The sequence below is a fragment of the Zalophus californianus genome, chromosome 5, assembly GCF_009762305.2.
Source record: "Zalophus californianus isolate mZalCal1 chromosome 5, mZalCal1.pri.v2, whole genome shotgun sequence".
NCBI classification, from domain to species: domain Eukaryota; kingdom Metazoa; phylum Chordata; class Mammalia; order Carnivora; family Otariidae; genus Zalophus; species Zalophus californianus.
The window spans coordinates 22,564,761-22,579,231 of NC_045599.1; the positions used below are offsets into that span (position 1 = coordinate 22,564,761).

A 14,471-nucleotide genomic window follows, 5' to 3' on the forward strand; every position below is an offset into this window, starting at 1 on the left:
ATAAGGATACAGCACATACTCCCCTCATACTAGAGAGAGAACAGAAATTGTAAAATGTTAATAAATCAGGAAATGATGGCCTAAGTACACTAATCAGGTTTTAAGGTTTAAAGAAAAATAGTAACATTATTGAAAGGAGATTGGTACATGCTTGAGTGTAAAATAGTTAATGTTTTAAAAATTTTCCCACTAACTTTGTAAGAACAAAATCTCCCAATGAACAAAAATAGGCAAGCAGAAATTAATTCTCTGGGCTATGACACTTTCTTCAACATAAATTTAGTTTTTAACGCCTTGAGAGGATGTGGTTGGTATGACTGGGAATAATTAAAAGGTACTCCTACAATTTATCTGATGATATTTCCATTCTCCTTGACAATTGGCTCCTTGAGACATCCATACTGATTATGGAGACAGTGATTAGTGATGACTGCTTTCTCAAAGTCCCAAAATAAAGTTCCACAAAGGTATAAGCATAATGACTCAGGAAGTGTACCTCAAAGCACTGTTTCCCTAACCGCTACTGAAGATGAGTTTAACTCCAGCATGGGATTCAGAAAGCATAACGCACTATTGTATTTCCCCAGGGAAGAACTGATTGGATTATATTTATTATAATATCAATATACTTGTTCAGAGACATATAGTTTCTATTCCCCAAACTTCACCTACCACAAAACAATTACTTCCTTCAAGAAGTTACGCACTGGGGTTTATTCATAGTGTACATCAGTGGGCAGCATCAAGTAGTTTTGTAAAAGGTGATAAATTCAGATTTCAACAGACACTACTTTTTCTACAAGCAGATAAAAACATACATGGCCAGAGGCATTAATCTCCAAACCTAAAGCTAAATTTGTTTGAACAATTATTTCCACTGTTCAATTTTTAAAAATGGTTTTACTGAGGTATAACTGATATACAATAAACTGCGCATATTTAAAGGGTACAACATGTTTTATATACGGTATGAACTCACAAAATCATTACTACAACTACAATAATGAGTATACATCTATCACCCCCCCCCAAAATTGCCCATTGCTTCTTTGCAATTCCTCCATCCTGCCCACCCATACACCTCTCCATCCCTTGGCAATCACTGATGTGCTAGTTGTCACAGCAGTTTGAATTACCTAGAATTATATATAAATGAAATCATACAGTATATTTCTTTGTGTGTGCCTTCTTTCATTCAGCATAAATATTTTGAGGTTCATCAATATTGCATTTATCAATTCATTACTTTTTATAAATGAGAAGTATCCCATTTTAGAAATACACAATTTGCTTATCCATTCTCTTGTAGATAGACGTTTGGGTTGTTTCCCATTTGGGGGCTATTACAAATAAAACTGCTATGAGCCTCTGACTACAGGTCTTTGTATAGATATATACTTTCATTTATCTGGGGCAAATAATTGGGAGTGAAACAGCTAAATCATATAATAGGTGTATGTTGTCTTTCAAGACCAGAGGTTTTTTTAAAAATCCCAATTCATCAATTTCTCTTTTTTGGATGGGTGGTGGTATTCTTTGGGTGATGTATCTAATGATTTGTGCCTAACCCACATAAGGATCTTCTGTTTTCTTCTAGATGTTTTTTTTTTTTTTTGCTCTAGATTTCACATTTAGGTCTATGATTCATTTTGACTTAATTTTTATATTTAGTGAGAGATATGGATCAAAGTTAATTTTTTTTGCAGCATATAGATATCTATTTGTTCCAGCACCACTTGTTAAAAAGACTACATTGAATTACCTTCAACTTTGTTGAACTATGCATTTATGGGTATGTTCTGGAGTTCTCTATTTGTCTATCCTAATGCCAAACTCTCTTGATTACTATAGCTTGATAATATGTTTGAAATCAGGCAGTTCAAGTCTTCCAATCCTGTTCTTTTTAGAATGTGCTTTGGCTTTTCTAGGTTCCCTGCATTTTCATATAAATTTTATAATCAGTCTCTCAATTTCTTCAAAATTGTTGTGATTTTTATCAGAATTGTGTTGAATCTAATAAATTTGGGGAGAAGAGGCATCCCACAATATTGAATCTTCCAATCGATGCACCATAGTACATGGTATAGTGTATCTTTCCATTTATTTGTCTTCATTAATCTTGCTTAACATTGTTTTATGGTTTTCAGTATACAAGCCTTGTACATTTTTTGTCATAATTACCCCTGAGCACTTCATAGTATTTATGGTACTGTATATGGTACTGTTTTTAAATCACTTGATCGTTAAGTAAAGAAATACAACTGACTTCCATACACTGGTCTTGTGTCCTGCAATCTTGCTAAACTTATTTTCTACAGAGACAGTGATGTCATCTGCAAGTAAAAGTTTTACTTCTTCCTTTCCAATATCTATGACTTTTACTTTTATTGTCTTATTACCCTTGCTAGAACCAAAAACTGCAATGTTCAAAAGAAGTGGTAAGAATGACTCTTCTTTGTTCTTGATATTAGGGTAAAAGAATTTGGCCTTTCATCATTCAGTGTGATGTCAGCTATAGGCATTTTGGAAATGACCTTTTATCACATCGAGGAAGTTCTTTTTTATTTTCTAGTTTGTTGATAGTTTGGGGCAATAGTTTTTGTCAACTGTTTTTTCTGCAGCTATTTAGATGGTCATAGGATTTTTAAAAATTGTTAATATGATGTTAATATGATTTTTTAATATCCTGGGATAAATACCACTTGCTTATATTATCCTTTCAAAGTACTGCTGATATACTTTGCTAAAATTCTGATGAATTTTACATCATGAGAAATATTATGTTATTTTTCCTCGAAATGTCTTTTTCCCATTTGGGTATCGAGGTAATTCAACCTCACAGAATAAGTTGGGAAGCTTTAACTTCTGTTCAGTTTTCTAGAAAAGTCTGCATACAATTGGCATTATTCCCTTCTTAAATGTTTGGTAGAATTCACCACCGAAGCCATCTGGGTCAGGATTTTTCTTTATGAGAAGGCTTATACAGATTCAATTTCTTTAATCAATATAGAGATATTCATGTTCATTTATTTCTTCTTCAGTGAGCTTTCTGATTTGTGTCTTTCAAGAAATTGTCCACTTTATTTTTATTGGCTTTAAGTTTTTCATTATATTGTCTCATTATCCATTTAATATCAGTGAAATCTGTAGTGATATCATCTCTCACATTCCTGATATTGACCATTTCTGTCTTTGCTTTTCCCTGATCATTGTGGGTACAAGCTTTTCAATTTGCTGATCTTTTCAATGAAATAGCTTTCAATTTCAATGATTTTCTTACTTTTTCTGTTTGGTACTTCATGTATTTTCACTTTGACTTTTATTACTTCTTTTCTTCTACTTTGGTTTAACTTGCTCTTCTAACTTTTTAATGAAGAAGCTGAGTTCACTTAGTTGAGAATTTTCTTCTTCTAACATAGACCTCAGCACCATAAGCTTCCCTCTAAGTACTCCTTTGTGGCATTCCCAAAATTTTGATATATTGTGTTTTCACTTTTATTCAGGTCAAAATGCTTTCCAATTTCCCCTTTGATTGCTTCTTTGATCCATGGGTATTAGAAATGAATTATACAATACAGAATGTATTTTGCAGGGATCTGTTAATGAATTCTGATTTAATTCCACTGTAGAGTGAGAACACACATTGTATAATTTATGGAAACTTGGTTTATAATTCAGAAAATGATCTCCTTTGCTACATGTTCCACGGGGACTTGAAAAGAATGTACACTCTCTATCATGTAACAGAGTATTCCATAAATGTCAAACTCATCATGTACATTGATAGTGATGTTGAAGTCTTCTCTATCTTTACTATCTACTTCTCTCAATTATTGAGAGGTGCTGAAATCTCCAGCCATAACTAGCTTTGTCTACTTCTCCTTGCAGTTCTATCAGTTTTTACTTCTGTATTTTGAAGCCATGTTATGAAATGGGTTAACATTTAAAATTGTTACATCCCTTTACATGATTTATCATTATGAAATGACCTTCATGCCTGATGCTACCCTTTGCTCTAAAATCTACTTTCTTTGATACTAATCAAGCCACTCCAGCTTTCTTTTGATTAGTATCAACCAGATATTTCTTTTTCCATCCTTTTGCTTTTAAACTATTAGTATCCTCTAATCTAAGTAGATTTCTTATAGGTAGCATATAATTGGATATTGGTTTTTTATCCTAACAATCTCTGCCTTTTAATTGAATGCTGAGACCATTCACATTTAAACCATTACTGATATGGTTACGTTTAACTGTACCACTTTCTAGTTGTTTTCTAATTGTCCATTTATTTTCTTTACCTTATTTTGCTCCTTTGAGTATATTTTATTCCATTTTATCACCTTTTGTTGACTTATGAGTTAAGATTCTGTATTTTTCAGTGGTTGCTTTAGGGCTTAGAGTACACATCTTTATCAAAGTGTGTCTTCAAGTGACATTATGCTACTTGGCAGTATAAGAGCCTCCCAGCCTTTGGGTTGATGTTTCATTTTACCATCTCATCTGCTAAAAACTCCACAGAAAATTTTAATTATTTTTGTTTAAACACCCAATTGCTTCTCAAAGAGACTTAAATTCTAGGAAAAAAATTTTATGTATCTACCCGGATACCTTTTTGATGCTCTTCTTTCCTTTGTAGGGATCCATTTATATCTGATATTATTTGTCGTCTGCTTGAAGGACTGCCTTTAACTTTTTTTTTTTTTTTTGCCTTTAACATTTCTTGAAGTGCAGGTCTGCTGGTGATGAATTCTTTCATCTTTTATATGTTTACAAAAGGCTTTATTTTGCCTTTGTTTTTGAAAGACATTTTCTTAGATATAGAAATCTAGGACTTTTTTTAAATTTCAGTACTTTAAGTATGCTGTACCAGTGTCTTTCACTTGCACTGTTTGCGACAAGAAATTTTTTGTGATCCTTATCTTTTTAAACTTTGTACAAAAAGAGTCTTTTTTCTCCAGCTGCTTTTAAGATTTTCTCTGTTTATGTAGTTAGGAGCAATTTGATCATGTTTTCCCTTGAGACAGTTTTCTCAATGTTTCTTCTGTTTGGGATTCATTATCTTCCTAGTTCTGTGACTTTATAGAATTCATCAAACTTGGAAAATTACGGCCCATTATTTCTTCAAATATGTTTTTGCTACCATCCACTCCTGTGGTAGCTCCAAATTACATGTATACCGTTCACCGGAAGCTTGCTGACATGCTCCCATATTTTTTAAACTTCCTTCTCTTTCATTTTGAGTAATTTCCATTGCTACATCTTCAGGTTCACTTATCTTTATATCTACAATGTCTAACCTGCCATTAATCCCATCCAGAATATATTTCACTTGTGATATTACAGTTTTCATCTCTAGAAATTCAACTTGGATTTCACATCTCTAACACTTTGAGTCTTTCCTCTAGCTTTATGGGCATACAGAATACACTTACGGTAACAGTTTTAGTCTCTTGGTCTAATTTTAACATCCAGGTAGGTTCTGGATTAATTTTGATAAGCTGATATTTCTTCTCATTATGATCACACTCTTCTGCTTATTTGTAGAAAATGTGTGAATGATACTATTTGTTTAGATGCCATATATTGTGAATTTTAACTTACTGAGTGTTTAGTATATTTGTATTCTTACAAATATTGTTGAACTTTGTGCTTGGATGTTTGATCCTACTGGATGCTGCTGTTATGATTTATTCACCAGGACTAGAGCAGCATTTAGTCTGTAGCTAAGTATTCCCCACTACCGAATACAGACCTTGCTGGGTACTCTAACCATTGGCCTGTAGAAAATGTAGGGATGTCTCCATCCTGGTTTGAGGGAAGGGCAGTATTTATGGGCTTGTGAGTGCTCTGAGTATCATTCCAATTCTTTTGGGTGATTCTTTCTCTATTCTCATATACATTCTTCACATGCAATATGTTGACCAGTGTCCCATGGAAAATTTGAGAGAGGCCCTCTAAATATATACATCTCTCTCCTCTCCAGGAGAACTCTCATCCGGAGAACTCTAGCTATCTTGGTCTCCTCAGAAGCTCAACTCCATCTCCTCAACTTACGGAGTCTGTGTAGCTATAATGGAAAAACTCTCTCGAACAGAAAGCTGTGGAAATCTAGTGAAGTCCTTCTTTCAGCTATCACTATATTTTGTTATCTGATGTTCAGTATCTTGAAAACCATCGTTTCATATCTTTTATTCTGTTTTTCAGTTCTTTTCAGGCAAGGGGGTTCATCTGGTTCCTACTAGTCCATCTTGGCTGGAAATATAAGTCTCAATTTCCCTTTAAGCATTATGAGTTTTGAACAGATATTTCAGAAGATCATATACATAAACAATCTCTGGGTATATGAATTCAGAGGTATAATCTGAAATTTATATACCAAAAAGATATCCCTGGGCCATATAACAAAATACAAAAATAGCAAGCCATCTCTTTCACTCGATTGCAATCATGTACCTTGTTATCATTCTCATACTGAACAACTGACACAATACATTTCCACAGAGTGGGAATATATTACTTCCACAATGCTGTGTTTCACTTAAATAAAACTGTGATTAAGTGCATGAGTTTTGAGGTTATACCACTTGTGTTCAAACCCTTCTTTTTCCCTTTATTATCTGGGTGAATCTGAGCAAAATGCTTTACCTCTTTGTGTCTCAGTTTTTTTATCTGTTAATATGATGTTTGAAAAAATGGTATCTTTGGGTTGTTGTAAGTATTAATTCCTCTCAAGCACTTATCATAGTAAATGTTCAATAACTATCATTTTCTTTCAATATTACATAATCTTCCTTTCCAAATTAATACTAGCAATCTAATTTTACACATATATAAATCCATAGTCTCAATAAAAACATACAAACATAATATATCCACTGCTGTGATCTAGCTGACATGCAATGAGTTCAGAATGGTGTACGTGTGTCAGTTTCTCCACTCTCTATTCCTTTTTGTTTGCCACTCCAGAGTAACCACTCTGGAGAACTACTTTCAAGTACAGAAGTCCTTCATAATCCCTCTCCCCAGTGCCTGCTGAACAGAGGGCAGCCTCTGGACTCTGGCATTCCAGACTTCATATATTAAGGTCCAAGTCTATTTGCCCAGCCTCATCTTCTATGCTTCTGTTTCACTAAGTGTGTCTTACAGCCTCCATGATAAATAAGCCTCCATGAACATTCAAGGGCTTCTACCATGTCCATACTTTTTTTCATCCTATTTCTTCGACGTGGAACCCCAATGCTTATCCAGTTACATAACTGGTGTGCCCTGCATAGACTGCATTGTGTGGAGGAGAAGGAACACAAAAGCAACTTCAGATAAAAATCTCTGCTCTAAACAAGCTCACCGCCAGGTAAGCAAGCAGTCACAACACAGCGATGAAGAGAGCTATTCTAGAGGAATGGGATACATGACAGGTAGATAGGGGAGCATGCCTAATTTTTGCCTGAAAAGTAAAGTGAGGCAGGGGGTGTGTGGTAGTCAAGGAAGTCTTCATAGAGGAACTGTTCTCTGACCTGTTTGAAGACTCTCCCCAACCTCCTCCTATTAGATTGAGCAACATGCAGGACTACTGATTACAAGTATCTTGAGCAAAATAAACCCTACATATATATATCAGTTCTACTGCAAAATGCTCAGAAATAGACCTTGTGTACAGCCAAGGCAGAGACTAAGACCAAACAGACCAGTTAAATAGTAACTACTGATATAAACACTGGGATTTACAGCATAAATATGTCAAAACAACATAAGTAGGGTCTAAAAGTCCAACCGTATAACATGCAAAGTAATGCTAATGATACATTTACCTTTCAGTTTATTTCTGTGTATTATTACCAAAAAAAAAAAAAACCTACAGAAGTTAAAACGATAAAACTTAACATTGTTCACAACTGATGCACCCTGATCTGATATAGTCCCAGTAATCTGGGAATTATCTCTCTCTTCCATCAAGACAATTCTGTCCAAGAAAGCCTGTCATATCTTGTTTTCATTTTCCACAACGACAGCTTATCATTCACTGAGTACTTTCCCTGTACTAGACCCTGGCTAGGCACTGGATATCTCATTATATTCTCATACCAGGGAGGGGAGCCTCTCTTAAAATATGGTATGTATTCTCAATAAGGACAGCACGAAAATTTATTTGTATGACTTAAGTAATTAACAAAATCCTTTTATTCCCCATTTGAAATTCCGTTTTTGAATATTCCATTTTGAATAGCCAGCCACCATTATTTACTTTTTTTGATAAATGGGGAGTCCAGTTAAGAGAGATTAGCATCAATGATTATCATTTATTGGGTGCCAGGTATTATACTGTGTCATTTAAGTCACAAAAATAAAGGTGACACAAAAGACACATATTTTATATGCAGAAACAAGGATCAGAGAAGGCAATCACATGTCCAAGGTCATATAGGTCTTACTATTCCGTTCTGATTCTGACTATACCGTGTACTTAAAATATGACAAATTTCAGTTCTGATTCTGACTACACACTGTGTACTTAAAACACAACAAATATTACTTAGTGGATGCCTACCATGTGCCAGGCACTCTGCCTCTTATATATTAGGAGCTGAACACATTGCTGCTTTTAATCTTTCCAACAATTCCATGAAGCAAGTGCAGGTCCACAGCCCTTTATCTGAAACCCTTGGATGCAGGTGCTGTTTAGGAATTTATAATGTTTGAGATTTTTTGAAATACGATTGATCCTTGAACAACACAGAAGTTAGGGACACTGACCCCCATGCAGTTGAAAATCCATTTATCACTTTTGACTTCCCAAACTTAACCATTAGTAGTCTACTGTTTGACCAGAAGCCTTACCAATAATATAAACAGCTGATTAACATGTATTTTTATATGTATTATATACTACATTTTTATAATGAAGTAAGCTAAGAGAAAACAGAATACTAAAAAATCATAAGGAAGAGAAAATACACAGTACTGTAGTATATTTATTGAAAAAAGAAAGTCCACATATAAGTGGAGCTACAGAGTGCAAACCTTTGTTGTTCAACGGTCAAATGTACAGAGTACACATGCACATTTTATTATTATTCTTGGCTGAATCCTATATAACATTTCTTTATATTTAATTCGTGTGTGTGTGTGTGTGTGTGTGTGTGTGTGCGCGCGCGCGCGCGCGCGCACCCATGTTCCACACCAGTTAATGTCTAATGCCTTCCAATCAGATGTTGAAATAGGAAAAGAGGAAAATATTTATGGAATTACACACACATAAAATATTTTAATATTTTAATTTTCTATTGCAGGTTTCCCTGCCTCTAGGTAGACAAGCCAAAAACAAAGAAATGTATAAATAAGGGCACTTAGAGCTGCAATACATGAAAGTGCTCACTGCTCTACTTCAAAGGAATTTCAAAGGTAAAGCATCGAAGTTTAACAGGCTGCCAACACATTTGGTCTCCCTGGGCACCTCCGAAGAGCAGAGGTTTAAAGCAAAGACTGAGGAGTGGGAGCCCTGGCTTCTCCCAGACCAGATCAGTCGATGACTGTCTCTCAAATGCAGAACTTCCCTTTCTAGAACCAAGCATCTCCGCTCTCACTCTTAGTATTCCACCTTCCTTTTCTCCCATCCTTCCTTCCTTTCTTCCTTCCTTCCCTTTACTTCCTTCACTGTCCGCTTTTTCGCTCTCATTTTCCTGCCGTTGTGTTTTTTTTTTTTTTTTTTTTTTGCCGGTGGGTTATTAATGGCATTCAAGATAAGGATGTCATCTGAGCTAGTGCCAAAAAGTAAAGTTCTCACAGATCTTTTGGTATTTCTCTGATGCCCATTTAAGGCTAAGTTTAGCTTAGAGAGTGTGAGGTTATAAAATGTTCTTAACAGTCTCACGAGTGCAGAAATATGTGTATGTGTGTGTGCGTGCGTGTTGGGCGCACGTGAGTTTGACATCTGTGGTTGGTAACATTCTCTCCCTGGTCCTTCTAATTTCTTTCTCACTAAATCTTCAGGGTGCAAGAGAAAGGCAGACACATTTTATTTCTATAAAACAAGTTCAGCTCTGGTACTTAACTATGGTACTTAACTATGGAGTTTAAATAATGTTATTGTAGCATAAAAGTCAACCATGATGTATCTTGCAATATCAATACAGGAATTAGTCCCAACCTGCTCTTTCTCATTATAATGAGTTATATTTTTTTCCATTCAGATTAACTGCAGGAAGACATTTCTAATTCTTCCTTAACTAAGAAGCATTCCTGGGCTCTCACATAAAGTTGTCCCTACTCCTATTACATTATTTACATATTATATTCTTTTTAATGTTTAAGTAGATGACCACTGCTGTTCTTTAGTTTGCCTCTCATTAACAGAGTTTTATTGTTTGTCTTTGTAGCATGAGCTCCAACTACCTAGCCTAACACTTAATAAGCACTCAAAAGATACATGAAAATTAATATTCATAAATAAATTGACCTCATTTAAAAATAAAAATTACCCTCTTATATATTCTAACTTATGGTTTAAAAAGCAAAAAGAAATAAAATCTCCATTGCACTAGGGGGAAAACTATAGATATTTTTAAGATTTGGGAATGCAGAAAGATTTTCTACGTATAATACCAAAGGAATAAATCATAAAAAGCCTTTTCAGGGGAAATAAACAGGATATATCAAAAGCTTTACATTTTTACATACTCAACAACTCAGCAGTTGCCATTTCTATGCATTTCTAAGAATAAAGTCAAGGTTACAGATTTATCTACACAGATTCTTATCACGGCATTGCTAAAATACAAATAAGCCAACAAAACAAAAAGAAAATCTGGAAATGACCTTAAATATTAACTAATATACAATAATAACTATGATACAAGCAGATTTCATGTTACAGAAGGGTGGATTCCAGTAAGGATGGAAAGATCCCAATCTTCAAAAGCAATATATGTGTAGTAGAATAAAGGATTCAAAGCATATCCCCCCAAATTTTATAAAGTAGTTAATTCTGACTGGAAGAATTATGAATAACTGCATATTTTTGTTTATCATATTTTTGAAACTATTTTATAATAAACGCTTTTTAAGATAAGAATATTACAATGAAAGGATTTTTTTCTGAAAAGTACTGCTTATACATTTCTTGGAAGCATCAAATCCATTGTGTATAGAATCCTGCATAGTACACCCGCTTAATCTCTCCCCATGCTCCCCTGTACTCCTGGTCACACTAATTTGCTGTTACTTCATAGGCTAAACAAACTCACCATGTGTACTTTATAATAAATTCCAAGACCGTGCAATTAGTTAATTAATGCATGCATCAATTATTTCTGAACACACTTAGGTCTGGTCTCCCTAATACCCAGAATTCAGGAAAACCCTAGTTTGCCTGCCTCCACTCTTGTTTTTGGAGAATCTAGATATGGTCTGAGTAGGCTGAATAGCTGTCCCAGTTACTTCACTTCCTGAAATAGGAAGTATTTGGGTGGATGAACAAAAATATACAGAATAACTCAAGAGCTTATAATTACACTTCAAGTTGCGAATATGCAAACCTGAGGGGTAAGATTACGGGTGCCTCCTTTTAGAGAAGTCACCATCATCTGGACAAGAAGGAATGGGCTATCCATCTGCTAAATGCCTAGCTTAAGCAGAACCATAATAATACAGCATTTGAACAACCAGGATTCTGACTATGAAACCCTGCTTCACAATGGGGTGAGAGAGTGAGAGAGAACCTGTTACTGGAGATATTCAAGGAGAGGCTGAGTGACTCCTCCAAAAGGCTTTTAGACAGTGAGATCATGCATGAGGTTCTACAACTGGATGATTTTATGAAACCCGTTCCGAAGAGAAATCCATCCATGTTTCATTTTACACAAAGGCTTGAAAGTTTCTATTTCATAGACTTTAACATTTGATCTCACCTCTTTTAAAGTAGCTTTCAGATTCACAAATGGAATTTTTCTTAAAAAAGTCAATAGATTAACCCAACAATGAATCATGGAACACTACATCAAAAACTAATCATGTAATGTATGGTGATTAACATAAAAAAAAAACTAATGGTGACTAATACAATAAAATTTTTTTTAAAAAATGTCAATAGATTAAAAAGTTAATCTCCAATCTTCCTTTTTAAGGTACCATTTACTGAAAAAATGTACATTTTAAATGAAATGTCACTACATACAAAGATATTTGAAATTCACCAAACTTATGCATTTTTAAAAGAAAATCATGTTTACATGATAAAAACAGCGTGTAGTAATAATTTATGCATAATTTAAAAGAGTCTAGGGTATATTTCTAACAGATGGTCCTTATATAAGCCTTAAGGAAAATTCAAGGTGCCCACCCCATCCCCTACAAATTTCTACTGATAAATAATAAGGTACACTTTAAGTGTTTGGGGGAAAAAAGCACCAGGTCTTGATATATGATGTTAATTCCATTTCTCTGTATTTTCACGTATATATTAAGTGCAATATTTATCTTTTTTTCAAATGCCACGTATTTGGAAAGAGAAGCCAAAAGAGCTGAGTCTCTACATGTGCCTTGGACACAGCTGGGTTGTCTGCCTTCTACAATCAGCAGTGCTAAGTATAAAAGGTCATTGTATGTATCAGCATGAGCGAGAAGAGAATTCCAAAGAGGTTCAGCTTACCCAGCACCAAGACTCAAGTTAAATACCATAATCATGCCAGCCACTCAGTTACCACTCAGTCTCTGTCTCCAGTCCGGAAACCAGTCTGCCAGAAGCCTAGATAGCTGGAAAAGCAGCCATGTTTTATCATACAACTGATCCCCCGAGGCCAATTTAAAGGAAAATTATATGTGTCCTACATTAAGGAGGAAAAACATCCCTCATTTTACAAAAGTCTTTTTTTTTTTTTAAGAGAACAAAGAACATATATTTTTGAAACTCTGTAATTGAGAAACACAATATGAACTTTAAATGTTAACAGGGCATGAGCCTATTCACTAAGCTCAACATAAATGAACTGTTCCTTGTGTATCTGTATAAACAATGTTTCTTAAGAAAAACTATGAACTCTACTTTTACAGGGATTAGCTATTACACACTAAAATATTCCACTGAAAATATCTTCTAAAAGCATGTAAGTTCGTATTTGCAATACAGAGTGAGAATTATTAACTTTGTTTGGAAGAAAAAAAGTTTTAGAACTTTCATCGGAAGGGTATTAATTGAAAAGATTTTTAAGAAGCAAACCCATGTTTTAAAAAATATTCTTCAGGCCAATTCATTAACTAATTAGTTTTGTAATTTCTTCTGAAAACATGCTACTGTACGTGAAAGAGATACGTATGTCTTTATTGGATTCCCATAAACGTAGTAAGGACTAACAAATCTAATGAATGGATAACTGTTGAAGAATGCTGATGTAATGCCTGGAAGCCTTTGACTTGAAACTGCCTAATTCCTTTGCCAATTAGGAATTGACCTTGAAATCTGCTTCAGGACGAGAGAACTACAGAGATTACGTGACTTCCAGAAAAATGAACATCATCTCCACCAATTATAATGATGTTTGAAATTTTAAATTGAAATATTTTTCATTCTGTAGTATTTAAATAAACTTAACATTATGTAGGAAATTTGTGTTATTCCATTCTCAACAACTTACCTTTTTATGCTAACATTTCATAATTAATTTTTCTGTCGAAAATAAAAGCATCTGGTAAAGACATTTAAATTTGCCCTAAGTATAACCATAAACTCTGTCATTTGTGGAATGTACTTCAGTCCCAAGAAATCTCAATTACCTTAGGAATAATTTAAATATCATAAGGTTTATATACATACCAGTGTATGTTAAAAGGCTTCATACATCTCATTTTTCAAACTTTAACTAGAATTCTGATTTCTCTATTTCTTCTCAGGATTTAACCCAAATATTAAGATGAAGTTTTTGTCAGGGTAATGAGTATAATTTTTTAAATCCAAGGTTTCTTTGCAATTTAAAACCTCTTTACATATATAAACCATCACCACTACTTATCTGTAATATTACAGTGGCATAGCTTCATACACTCTAACGTTTTGCAACAAAGAAAGCGCTGTACAAGTTTAGATACTATGACAAGCCCTGGGAAAATAAACTGAGGATGTATGTCATCATGAGTGATTATGTAATATTGCTTTCAGTTTAACCTTATTTTCACTCATACGGTTCAGTGTTAAATAGTTATCACATTTTTTAAGATTAACCATCTTTGATATGCCACTGGCACCCATTTGCTTCCAGGACACCATTAATAGTCCATTTAGCACATCGACACTGGAGATTTCCAGCAGTCTACCGATCATGAGTTTAAGTGCTACTCATATCATGGTAAATTGGTTTTACATTGGCTTGGCTGACCATTTACATGGGTAAAGTAGACAATGCTGGATGCCTGCTGAGCATCCACTCCTTTTCTCCTGCCCAACAGAACTTCCACCAGGGCCTCCTGAACTGAGATCACTC

At 34.4% G+C, this 14,471-nt stretch overlaps 1 protein-coding gene across 1 annotated transcript in view; it reads right to left on the minus strand.

Moving 5' to 3' along the window:
- Nucleotides 1-14,471, minus strand: part of FBN2 (fibrillin 2) — a 262,634-nt gene that overhangs the window by 231,102 nt on the left and 17,061 nt on the right. The gene's annotated exons all lie outside the window — the stretch shown is intronic.